This window comes from Pungitius pungitius, chromosome 3 (genome assembly GCF_949316345.1).
Source record: "Pungitius pungitius chromosome 3, fPunPun2.1, whole genome shotgun sequence".
Taxonomy (NCBI): domain Eukaryota; kingdom Metazoa; phylum Chordata; class Actinopteri; order Perciformes; family Gasterosteidae; genus Pungitius; species Pungitius pungitius.
The window spans coordinates 28,407,487-28,418,822 of record NC_084902.1 but is presented as its reverse complement, the minus strand read 5'-3'; the positions used below and the strand labels follow the sequence as shown (position 1 = coordinate 28,418,822).

Sequence of the window (11,336 nt, the reverse complement as noted above, 5' to 3'; positions counted from 1 at the left end):
GACAGCGGCAACAATCTGTTGTTCTCCAAGAATCCAGTCGAGATGGATTTCTTAATACTTGGGAAATAACATTTAACCGTTGTTAAACATTAAACCTTAACTCCTAGTCAACTGCAGTTTCAAATAATTAAAAAGCTGCATACTTTGCGTACCCCAAGACTCGTTGAGCTGTCCAATCAATGCTGGATCAAAAACAGCTGGGACGTGAACACCAGGCTGCTTTAATTCCACCGTGCCACCCTAGTCATCCTGAGCTGGGAACACCTGTGGAAACACGTGTTCTAGTGACCCACTGAGCCGTTTGGACGTGATAGCCCTCCTGCTGGTATGTGCCTCTGATGGGGATCCAAACAGAAACTTTGGACCCTTCTTTCTGCACATGATTTAGCTGCAATGGTCCTTCCTGAACAGAATCCCACCTTCCACTACAGGATTACTCTGGCAGCTCCGCAGGATGTGGACTCTCTGAATCTGAAGATGGGAGCGCCATTTGGGTCACTTGCCAGGTGAAACTGCTGAGATGCTCTACTGCAAATGACTCTGCATCCTTGAATGCACACAGCAATCCCTGAAAGCATGTCTCTGGATGCTTTGCGTTCCCCAAGAGCCCTTCAGAGACTGTGTTGAGCTGTCCAATCAATGCTGGATCAAAAACAGCTGGGAGGTTAACACCAGGCTGCTTTAATTCCACGTGCCACCCCAGTCACTCCCTGAGCTTGGATCACCTCTGTGGGAGCCCAAGAATCCCAGTTGAGATGCTCTCCTGCAAACGACTCTGCCACCTTGAATGCAACTCTGCAGTCCCTGAAAGAAAAAATAAAAGTAAAGCCATCAACGTGATCACAGTCATATAGACCACCATGTGTGGTCCAGTGTATATGGCATGGTAGGAAATTAACATATCCTGCTGGGATGTGCCTCTGATGGGGATCCAAACAAACTTGGGCCCCTTCTTCCCGCACGTGATTTAGTTGCAAAGTTCCTCCATTCTTCCACTACAGGATCACTCGGGCATCTCCGCAGGATGTGGACTCTCTGAATCTGCCATGTCTTCAGCATTGAGGGCTTGAACATAGGAGCGCCATTTGGGTCCCTTGCCAGGTGAAACTGCTGGAAAACTGAAAACTGCTGAAGGTCCTCCTGATCACCACAGAAAAGGCTGCAGAGAGGAACTGAGCAAATTAACTGTACAGGGCGTGATGCTCCAACACACATTCACGGAGGAACTGCCTCATGCAGTGAAACAAGTCCAGCTTAATATTAATGTTAGCAAACGTCATTTAGAAAAAAATGTAACTTTTTTCTTTTTAGCCTGAGATGATGATTAATTTTCACGCCATGCACTCAAAAGTCTGATCAAGAAGCACTCCATTTTACTTATATATATATATATATATTTTTTTTTTATTCTTCCCGCACACACAACATCATTTGAGGTGAGAATAAAACATTCTATGGAGACTGGACCGGGTCAACCCTTAGATGCATAAGTGGGGCAAAAATGACCTGGTGAGGTTGTTTTTATTGAAATATCTTGGAATTGAAACATTGTTATTTCAGGTATTCTTCAAAAAACAGGTTTTTGATATAATGCCATTCACATTTTCAACTTACCTTTTATACGTTTTAAGAAATTGTATTATTGTAGGAAGTGCAGTGCTCACAGGTAGTTTGTCTGAATGAGACTAGAAGGCAAAACAGGAAAAGAAAGAGGAATGGTCAATGACTGGACAGACTTACACACACAATGGATGTTCATATTTTTCTATTGCTGTTCTGGGTAATTTTATTCCAAGATGTTAAGTGAAAAATAAAGCTATTTCAAACATGAAATCATTCTTGTGTGGTCATAAATATAGTACAAAATATCAGAGGTGGAAAGTAACTAATTACATTTACTTGCGTTACTGTAATTGAGTAGTTTTTTTGTCTACTTTTTAAAGTTTTAAATCTGTAATTTTAGTATTAGTATTTTTCGTTTGAAGTATTGTACTTCGCTACATTTTAAATCCTATCCGTTACTGAGTAAAAAAAAATGCAAAGGAAAAAAAATCGTTACTGCACTGATTGAGTGATGAGCGGGAGGAGAACGAACGCGCTAAGCAAGAATGATGGAGAAGGACAAAACCGATGCAAACCCATGTGAAATCGAATGGAAATTACGAAGCGTAGCCGCTATACCTGAAGTACGTCAATTTTCTCACAGTAAGAATCGACGCAACCGTCTAATGACAGTGGTTACCAGAGTAACAAGAGGAGAAAAGTTCATTGACGGATATAAATAAATAATCCTAGTCTGACGGGATGTGCTCTTGGCTCTGATATTTATTGTCCACGTATTGTTTTGCTTTAGACAGCAGAGACAGTTTAAGGAGATCGCAGAGTAAATGGTCCGCCACTGGAGTGCATACGTCCCGATTTCAGCGAACCGTCGGTTGGCCCGCCAGCGCCAACGCCACACCCCCCCTCCCCGTCAGCGACGCCACCCCCCTGTTCGCGCCGATCGTCAGTGGCCCGCGTTCGGTCGAAGTCAGCAGTATCTGGCCCGAACCTCGAGTTTGACACCCCTGCATTACTGAATCCACAGTTCGTGCCATATTTAGTGGTTGTAGTAATGTTTAAAATGTTTTATTAGATGATCTGCACTAAAATCATCTTTTATTTTTATTTTTTTTCCACCTCTGCAAAATATTATACAAGTGATTATTCTTAACCAAAATGACATTAAACACATTTGATTTTACTGTGGGTCATTTTTGACCCACTTATGGAAAAGTGAAGGGTCCAGTCACTCGTGCATCTAAGTTAACTAAATTGTACTTATTGTTGTTGTCAACTTCCAGGCTCAAGCGAAGTATGTTATATCTTTTGCATTTATGTTGATTTGCAGTTTACCGCCAGGATATATTATGTCTAAAATATCATGCCCCGTGTGAGGCTCGAACTCACGACCTTCAGATTATGAGACTGACGCGCTGCCTACTGCGCCAACGAGGCCCTGAGAGCTCCAATGTACATATGTTGGATCAGACCTCCGACACAGGCATCCCCACCTGTCACGCAGGAGACCAGGGTTCAATTCTCCGGCGGGGTGTGAATACATGTCTTCATTTAGACGAGAATGAATGGGATTTGGTTCAGGGAGTTTTGCTAAAGCACCTCTGGTTACCATGCGGGGGACTGGGGGTCAAAACTCAATGGGGCGGTGAAAAGGACACCTCCTCGTTAGTATAGTGGTGAGTATCCCCGCCTGTCACGCGGGAGACCGGGGTTCAATTCCCCGACGGGGAGTGTACACATTTTTTTCCTTCTTCATCTCAAGACAAAGTGTTGTCCAAACCACCACCCCAAATAACTGTAGAAGCTTAGAAACAGAGGTCTGGGCGAGGGGCCTGTAGTCATTCAGTCCTGTGATCCTGGGCTTCTTGGGAACAGGGGTGAAGCCTGGAACATGGCATGTCTGAGATGGCGGTGAACACAGGAGACAGCTGAGGGCTATTGCACAAAACCTGGATAAGGGATTAAGTTGGTCTATACAGGTTATCCTGGAGGAATTTAGCTCCGACTTGGTTGCACGAAAGCAGGTTAGGCCAAGTAACCATGGCGATTTATTCTTTGAAGCTAGCCTGCCCCAGACCAGGCTAAGAGCCAGGCTAAGATTAATCCTGCAGCCTCATGTGTTACAATTGACTTTGACCCGAAACAAACGGGTTTAACAGGTTTTTCCGTTGTTTTCCGAATGTGTTCTGATTTATTATTAACATGCATCACTTGTCACCATTGCTCTCACCAGTTTGGTTTTAAACTCTACTTTTGTAGATGTTTAGTTCGGTGGTCCGAAACTTTTACCTCACAGACCGTTTTCACAATATTTTGCAGACCGCAAGAAGGTCCGACGGATTATAATCACGTCGAAATACCACTGGGGGGGTATAGTCGTTCCAGACGGACCGACGGACGTGGCAGGGTTAGGGGCGCTGGTGGGCGAAACTGCGCAGTGGGCAGTGAACAATTGTAAACTGACTAATTTGTGATGAGGGCGATTTATAAAGTCCATTCACATGTGTTTCTTCCTGCAACATGATGTCCACTTCTGAACGGCATGTTGGATGAAGAAGCGCTGATATTAATAGTACCTGCAGCTGAGAGGTATAGATTTTCTGGAGATGGAATCTGTTATTTGTGCAGACTGCTGGGTCCCAAAATTCAGCACCGCACAGCGCGATGCCTGCTCTCACTATCCCACAGATGGTCTGTGTGGCACTGCGCTTTTTTGCAAGCGACATGTTTTTATGTGCCGTGGGAGATGCCGAAATTGTAAATAAAGGCAAGTGTGTGTTTGGCCCTGAAGTCCTTGGCACACATCTTCATTACCTTCCCTGGCCACAGAAAAATGTGCTACACCAAAGAGGATTTCCACAGTCCGTACACATGCAACATCCTCTGTTAAGGCACTTACCAGCCTGCAAAATGGTTTGATATTTTATCTTGACTTGACTTGCCAGGATCTTTGCTGCCCAGTCATGTTTGTTCTGTATGAACATTAATTGTAGAAAGATATTTAGAATTGTACACAGCATAGATATTTGTGTATATGGTTAAAAAACGTATCCGATCATTGTGGATAAGGGTTTAAAATTAGGCTTTGTTTTTGGATAAATTTCCAGAGGACATTTAATTCCCTCTGCTCAGTTTTGAAACAATCATATTAAAGCAATTAAGAGTGTTAAAATGTTCTCTTTTTAGCGTATGATATGCTTCACTTCCTCATACATTTTAATATAAGTTGCTGCTCAGCGGGTGAGAAATATGCTGCGCGCGGCGTCTTCTCCATTGCTGCATCAGTAAATCTGTGTTCGATATCATGGTCTACTTAAGAAAGCCGTGGACGTGCAGTTATCCGAGATATGTGCTCCTGGATCGACTTAGCGCCTCCTTCTCAGCGCGACTCGGCAAACATGCAACCGATTAAGCCGCAACGAGCATGTCAGACTAAGTCAAGCGGCGCTTTATCACATTATTTCTTTATTCTACTTTTGTGCAATACCCCCCTGGTCTGGGGAGGGTAATCCAAAGGTGTGAGCTACTGATGGGTCGGGGGAGGGAGGGGTGGTGAAGTTGTGGGGGGTGGAGTCAGGACATTGTCTTTCCAATCTGCAGTAGAACTCATTCAGCTCGTCTGCCAGGCAAAGGTCATTCATGGAATGCGGGGTTTTCAGCTTGTTTGTGAGGTGTTTAAAGCTTCTCCAAACTGAAGCAGAGTCATTACCTGAAAACTGTTGGGAGTTTCTCAGAGTACAGTCCTTTAGCTTCTCTCACCACTTTGCTAAACCTGTATTTTGACTATAACATATAACATGTTGCTTCATTGTGTGGGAGACTGCGGGGTACTGAGGCTCAAAAGTTGATGGGGGCACCTCCTCGTTAGTATAGTGGTGAGTATCCCCGCCTGTCACGCGGGAGACCGGGGTTCAATTCCCCGACGGGGAGTCTACACATTTTTTTCTTTTCGAGAAGAAATGTTGTCCAAACCACCACCCCAAAAAACTGTAGAAGCTTATATTTCAATATTTTGTAGACAAATATTTGACGAAGTGAGCTTATCAGACATGCAACCCGTCTGTCACGCGGGTTAGACCGTGGTTCAATTCCCTGACGGAGAGAGGTATCTCTATTTAGACAAAAAGGATTTGGATTAGGGAGTTTATCTAAAGTAAAAAAAGGAAGCAGATGAAATAAAATACAATGAACATAATATATATAACATATTTTGCTTCATTGTGTTGTAGACTGCAGGGGACTGGCACTCAAAAGTTGAAGGGGCGGTGAAGTAAAAACACCTCCTCGTTAGTATAGTGGTGAGTATCCCCGCCTGTCACGCGGGAGACCGGGGTTCAATTCCCCGACGGGGAGTCGACACATTTTTTCCTTTACGAGACGAAATGTTGTCCAAACCACCACCCCAAAAAACTGTAGAAGCTTACATTTCAATATTTTGTAGACAAATATTTGACGAAGTGAGCTTATCAGACATGCAACCCGTCTGTCGCGCGGGAGACCGTGGTTCAATATCCCTGACGGAGAGAGCTATCTCTATTTAGACAAAAAGGATTTGGATTAGGGAGTTTATCTAAACTAAAATAAGGAAGCAGATGAAATAAAATACAATGAACATAACATATATATAACATATTTTGCTTCATTGTGTGGTAAACTGCAGGGGACTGGCACTCAAAAGTTGAAGGGGCAGTGAAAAAAACCACCTCCTCGTTAGTATAGTGGTGAGTATCCCCGCCTGTCACGCGGGAGACCGGGGTTCAATTCCCCGACGGGGAGTGTATACATTTTTTCTTTTTCGAGACGAAATGTTGTCCAAACCACCACCCCAAAAAACTGTGGATTATATATTTATCTGTTGAAGACAAAAATGGGTTAGGGTTACAAGGTTAGGGTTTATGGAAAAAAAAAGGTAGGTTGCATTGGCCGGGAATCGAACCCGGGCCTCCCGCGTGGCAGGCGAGAATTCTACCACTGAACCACCAATGCTCACATGAATCTCCATGATGCATCAGGACTTCAAAATGTTATCTACAGATGTAGTTAAAGGGTAAAGCTCACTGTCAAAATGTATATTACATGAAATAAATCAAAACCAGAACTCCTGCGTGATAGGCGCCTGCATAATGCGAACCCAAAGTGCATCAACGAAGCACCACTTGGGATCGGATCACCTTACTTAAGATTGAAAATAAAAAATAAAATACTAATTTACATGAAATGAAAACTACCAGAAAAAAAACCCCTCAGATAAACAAATCAATGAAACAATGAAATGACTACAAAGACTAAAAAGCAAAAAAAGGATGTTGCATTGGCCGGGAATCGAACCCGGGCCTCCCGCGTGGCAGGCGAGAATTCTACCACTGAACCACCAATGCTCACATATGTTGTAACATTTCTAAAGTTCATTTAGACTGTGTTACATGGCAAGCCTCCGCTAAGATGTTGGTACATATTTCCTGAGAGGATAGGAATTCATGGACAGGGGATTCAGCTTTTTTGGGGGGCCCCGAGATGGTAGAAGAGGCCTTGAGACAGGCTTGTATGTGGCATGTCTCCAAAATATGGAGAATATTTAACCACTGGACCATAAATGCTCACGTGCACACCCGTCATAGCGTCACAGAACCTGTGGATTTATACATCATAAACTATGTGAAGTCCCCTTTAGAAGAACAAAACAACCAAAATAAAAGTGGCAAAAAAAACAACAGCCTCCAAAAAACAAAAGGAAAAAAAGGAAGTTGCATTGGCCGGGAATCGAACCCCGGGCAAAAATTCTGCCACTCAAACACTAATGCTCACATGTGAACCTGTCATACCGTCACAGGAATATCCAGTAGGGAGACAGGATACCTGACAGTGGAGAAAGGTTGACAGGCAAAAAAATCAGACTAGGTGTAACAAAAAAGAACATGGAGACGTTCTTGCGCAGGGGTGGTATCCTTAGATCTCTGAAGTTCATTAAACTTGAGCAACTCTGCTTCCCCGTCCCTATTCTTCCCCAAGATACAAAGAATAAATCCAGAGGAGGGAGTTCAGGATTTCACGGAAAGGGACTACAGCTAGAAGTTCCCAGCTCACCCGCAGTACAACCACGGGTTTACCAGACTTATCCAGCCCTCTCCCTAGCTATCTGATCAAGCTCACTACATGTAGTGACTTTTAGCAGACAGCCCTGCTGTTACCTTCACCCAGGTGTCCAAGACTTTCGGCTTCTGACGATGCGACAACCAGGTCGATCATCGATCTTTGGCCGTGGTTATTCTGGTACCAGGTACACTCATGAATAGCCCCGTACTTGAACGTGGTGTTTGTTTTGACCAATGAAAAGCACATGAGTCCAAAAACAAAGCAAAGGATGGTGTCGAATCAAGCAGGCCGCTCTTCCTAACAACCTCCTGTGGATTTATACATCATAAACTATGTGAAGTCCCCTTTAGAAGAACAAAAAATACAAAATAAAAGTGACAAAAAAAACAACAGCCTCCAAAAAACAAAAGGAAAAAAAGGATGTTGCATTGGCCGGGAATCGAACCCGGGCCTCCCGCGTGGCAGGCGAGAATTCTACCACTGAACCACCAATGCTCACATGGACACCTCTGTCACAGCGTCTCGGGAATATCCAGTAGGGAGACATGAAGGCCAGACAGTGGAAAAAGGTTGACAGGCAAAAAACTCAGACCAGCTGTAAAAAAATTAACATGCAAAGGTCCTTGCGCAGGGGAGGTATCCTTAGATCTCCAAAGTTCCTTAAACTTGAGCAACTCTGCTTTCCCGTCCCTATTCTTCCCCAAGACACAAAGAATAAATCCAGAGGAGGGAGTTCAGGATTTCACGGAAAGGGACTACAGCTAGAAGTTCCCAGCTCACCCGCAGTACAATTACGAGTTTACCAGACTTATCCAGCCCTCTCCTCAGCTATCTGATCAAGCTCACTACATGTAGTGACTTTTAGCAGACAGCCCTGCTGTTACCTTCACCCAGGTGTCCAAGACTTTCGGCTTCTGACGATGCGACAACCAGGTCGATCATCGATCTTTGGCCGTGGTTATTCTGGTACCAGGTACACTCATGAATAGCCCCGTACTTGAACGTGGTGTTTGTTTTGACCAATGAAAAGCACATGAGTCCAAAAACAAAGCAAAGGATGGTGTCGAATCAAGCAGGCCGCTCTTCCTAACAACCTCCTGTGGATTTATACATCATAAACTATGTGAAGTCCCCTTTAGAAGAACAAAAAATACAAAATAAAAGTGACAAAAAAAACAACAGCCTCCAAAAAACAAAAGGAAAAAAAGGATGTTGCATTGGCCGGGAATCGAACCCGGGCCTCCCGCGTGGCAGGCGAGAATTCTACCACTGAACCACCAATGCTCACATGGACACCTCTGTCACAGCGTCTCGGGAATATCCAGTAGGGAGACATGAAGGCCAGACAGTGGAAAAAGGTTGACAGGCAAAAAACTCAGACCAGCTGTAAAAAAATTTACATGCAAAGGTCCTTGCGCAGGGGAGGTATCCTTAGATCTCCAAAGTTCCTTAAACTTGAGCAACTCTGCTTTCCCGTCCCTATTCTTCCCCAAGACACAAAGAATAAATCCAGAGGAGGGAGTTCAGGATTTCACGGAAAGGGACTACAGCTAGAAGTTCCCAGCTCACCCGCAGTACAATTACGAGTTTACCAGACTTATCCAGCCCTCTCCCCAGCTATCTGATCAAGCTCACTACATGTAGTGACTTTTAGCAGACAGCCCTGCTGTTACCTTCACCCAGGTGTCCAAGACTTTCGGCTTCTGACGATGCGACAACCAGGTCGATCATCGATCTTTGGCCGTGGTTATTCTGGTACCAGGTACACTCATGAATAGCCCCGTACTTGAACGTGGTGTTTGTTTTGACCAATGAAAAGCACATGAGTCCAAAAACAAAGCAAAGGATGGTGTCGAATCAAGCAGGCCGCTCTTCCTAACAACCTCCTGTGGATTTATACATCATAAACTATGTGAAGTCCCCTTTAGAAGAACAAAAAATACAAAATAAAAGTGACAAAAAAAACAACAGCCTCCAAAAAACAAAAGGAAAAAAAGGATGTTGCATTGGCCGGGAATCGAACCCGGGCCTCCCGCGTGGCAGGCGAGAATTCTACCACTGAACCACCAATGCTCACATGGACACCTCTGTCACAGCGTCTCGGGAATATCCAGTAGGGAGACATGAAGGCCAGACAGTGGAAAAAGGTTGACAGGCAAAAAACTCAGACCAGCTGTAAAAAAATTTACATGCAAAGGTCCTTGCGCAGGGGAGGTATCCTTAGATCTCCAAAGTTCCTTAAACTTGAGCAACTCTGCTTTCCCGTCCCTATTCTTCCCCAAGACACAAAGAATAAATCCAGAGGAGGGAGTTCAGGATTTCACGGAAAGGGACTACAGCTAGAAGTTCCCAGCTCACCCGCAGTACAATTACGAGTTTACCAGACTTATCCAGCCCTCTCCCCAGCTATCTGATCAAGCTCACTACATGTAGTGACTTTTAGCAGACAGCCCTGCTGTTACCTTCACCCAGGTGTCCAAGACTTTCGGCTTCTGACGATGCGACAACCAGGTCGATCATCGATCTTTGGCCGTGGTTATTCTGGTACCAGGTACACTCATGAATAGCCCCGTACTTGAACGTGGTGTTTGTTTTGACCAATGAAAAGCACATGAGTCCAAAAACAAAGCAAAGGATGGTGTCGAATCAAGCAGGCCGCTCTTCCTAACAACCTCCTGTGGATTTATACATCATAAACTATGTGAAGTCCCCTTTAGAAGAACAAAAAATACAAAATAAAAGTGACAAAAAAAACAACAGCCTCCAAAAAACAAAAGGAAAAAAAGGATGTTGCATTGGCCGGGAATCGAACCCGGGCCTCCCGCGTGGCAGGCGAGAATTCTACCACTGAACCACCAATGCTCACATGGACACCTCTGTCACAGCGTCTCGGGAATATCCAGTAGGGAGACATGAAGGCCAGACAGTGGAAAAAGGTTGACAGGCAAAAAACTCAGACCAGCTGTAAAAAAATTAACATGCAAAGGTCCTTGCGCAGGAGAGGTATCCTTAGATCTCCAAAGTTCCTTAAACTTGAGCAACTCTGCTTTCCCGTCCCTATTCTTCCCCAAGACACAAAGAATAAATCCAGAGGAGGGAGTTCAGGATTTCACGGAAAGGGACTACAGCTAGAAGTTCCCAGCTCACCCGCAGTACAATTACGAGTTTACCAGACTTATCCAGCCCTCTCCCCAGCTATCTGATCAAGCTCACTACATGTAGTGACTTTTAGCAGACAGCCCTGCTGTTACCTTCACCCAGGTGTCCAAGACTTTCGGCTTCTGACGATGCGACAACCAGGTCGATCATCGATCTTTGGCCGTGGTTATTCTGGTACCAGGTACACTCATGAATAGCCCCGTACTTGAACGTGGTGTTTGTTTTGACCAATGAAAAGCACATGAGTCCAAAAACAAAGCAAAGGATGTTGTCGAATCAAGCAGGCCGCTCTTCCTAACAACCTCCTGTGGATTTATACATCATAAACTATGTGAAGTCCCCTTTAGAAGAACAAAAAATACAAAATAAAAGTGACAAAAAAAACAACAGCCTCCAAAAAACAAAAGGAAAAAAAGGATGTTGCATTGGCCGGGAATCGAACCCGGGCCTCCCGCGTGGCAGGCGAGAATTCTACCACTGAACCACCAATGCTCACATGGACACCTCTGTCACAGCGTCTCGGG

The 11,336-nt window shown here is 44.5% G+C and overlaps 12 non-coding genes across 12 annotated transcripts; 4 read left to right on the top strand and 8 right to left on the bottom strand.

Moving 5' to 3' along the window:
• Nucleotides 1-2,924: 2,924 nt before the first annotated feature.
• On the bottom strand, nt 2,925-2,997 carry trnam-cau (transfer RNA methionine (anticodon CAU)). Its single transcript has one exon. It is a non-coding gene; the product is annotated as a tRNA-Met (tRNA).
• Nucleotides 2,998-3,219: 222 nt separating this feature from the next.
• Nucleotides 3,220-3,291, top strand: trnad-guc (transfer RNA aspartic acid (anticodon GUC)). The gene has a single exon. It is a non-coding gene; the product is annotated as a tRNA-Asp (tRNA).
• Nucleotides 3,292-5,418: 2,127 nt separating this feature from the next.
• Nucleotides 5,419-5,490, top strand: trnad-guc (transfer RNA aspartic acid (anticodon GUC)). The gene has a single exon. It is a non-coding gene; the product is annotated as a tRNA-Asp (tRNA).
• Nucleotides 5,491-5,841: 351 nt separating this feature from the next.
• Nucleotides 5,842-5,913, top strand: trnad-guc (transfer RNA aspartic acid (anticodon GUC)). The gene has a single exon. It is a non-coding gene; the product is annotated as a tRNA-Asp (tRNA).
• A 351-nt stretch (nt 5,914-6,264) lies between these two features.
• On the top strand, nt 6,265-6,336 carry trnad-guc (transfer RNA aspartic acid (anticodon GUC)). The gene has a single exon. It is a non-coding gene; the product is annotated as a tRNA-Asp (tRNA).
• Nucleotides 6,337-6,475: 139 nt separating this feature from the next.
• trnag-gcc (transfer RNA glycine (anticodon GCC)) lies at nt 6,476-6,546 on the bottom strand. Its single transcript has one exon. It is a non-coding gene; the product is annotated as a tRNA-Gly (tRNA).
• A 321-nt stretch (nt 6,547-6,867) lies between these two features.
• trnag-gcc (transfer RNA glycine (anticodon GCC)) lies at nt 6,868-6,938 on the bottom strand. The gene has a single exon. It is a non-coding gene; the product is annotated as a tRNA-Gly (tRNA).
• Nucleotides 6,939-8,077: 1,139 nt separating this feature from the next.
• Nucleotides 8,078-8,148, bottom strand: trnag-gcc (transfer RNA glycine (anticodon GCC)). Its single transcript has one exon. It is a non-coding gene; the product is annotated as a tRNA-Gly (tRNA).
• A 718-nt stretch (nt 8,149-8,866) lies between these two features.
• On the bottom strand, nt 8,867-8,937 carry trnag-gcc (transfer RNA glycine (anticodon GCC)). The gene has a single exon. It is a non-coding gene; the product is annotated as a tRNA-Gly (tRNA).
• A 718-nt stretch (nt 8,938-9,655) lies between these two features.
• On the bottom strand, nt 9,656-9,726 carry trnag-gcc (transfer RNA glycine (anticodon GCC)). The gene has a single exon. It is a non-coding gene; the product is annotated as a tRNA-Gly (tRNA).
• A 718-nt stretch (nt 9,727-10,444) lies between these two features.
• Nucleotides 10,445-10,515, bottom strand: trnag-gcc (transfer RNA glycine (anticodon GCC)). Its single transcript has one exon. It is a non-coding gene; the product is annotated as a tRNA-Gly (tRNA).
• A 718-nt stretch (nt 10,516-11,233) lies between these two features.
• On the bottom strand, nt 11,234-11,304 carry trnag-gcc (transfer RNA glycine (anticodon GCC)). The gene has a single exon. It is a non-coding gene; the product is annotated as a tRNA-Gly (tRNA).
• Nucleotides 11,305-11,336: the final 32 nt, after the last annotated feature.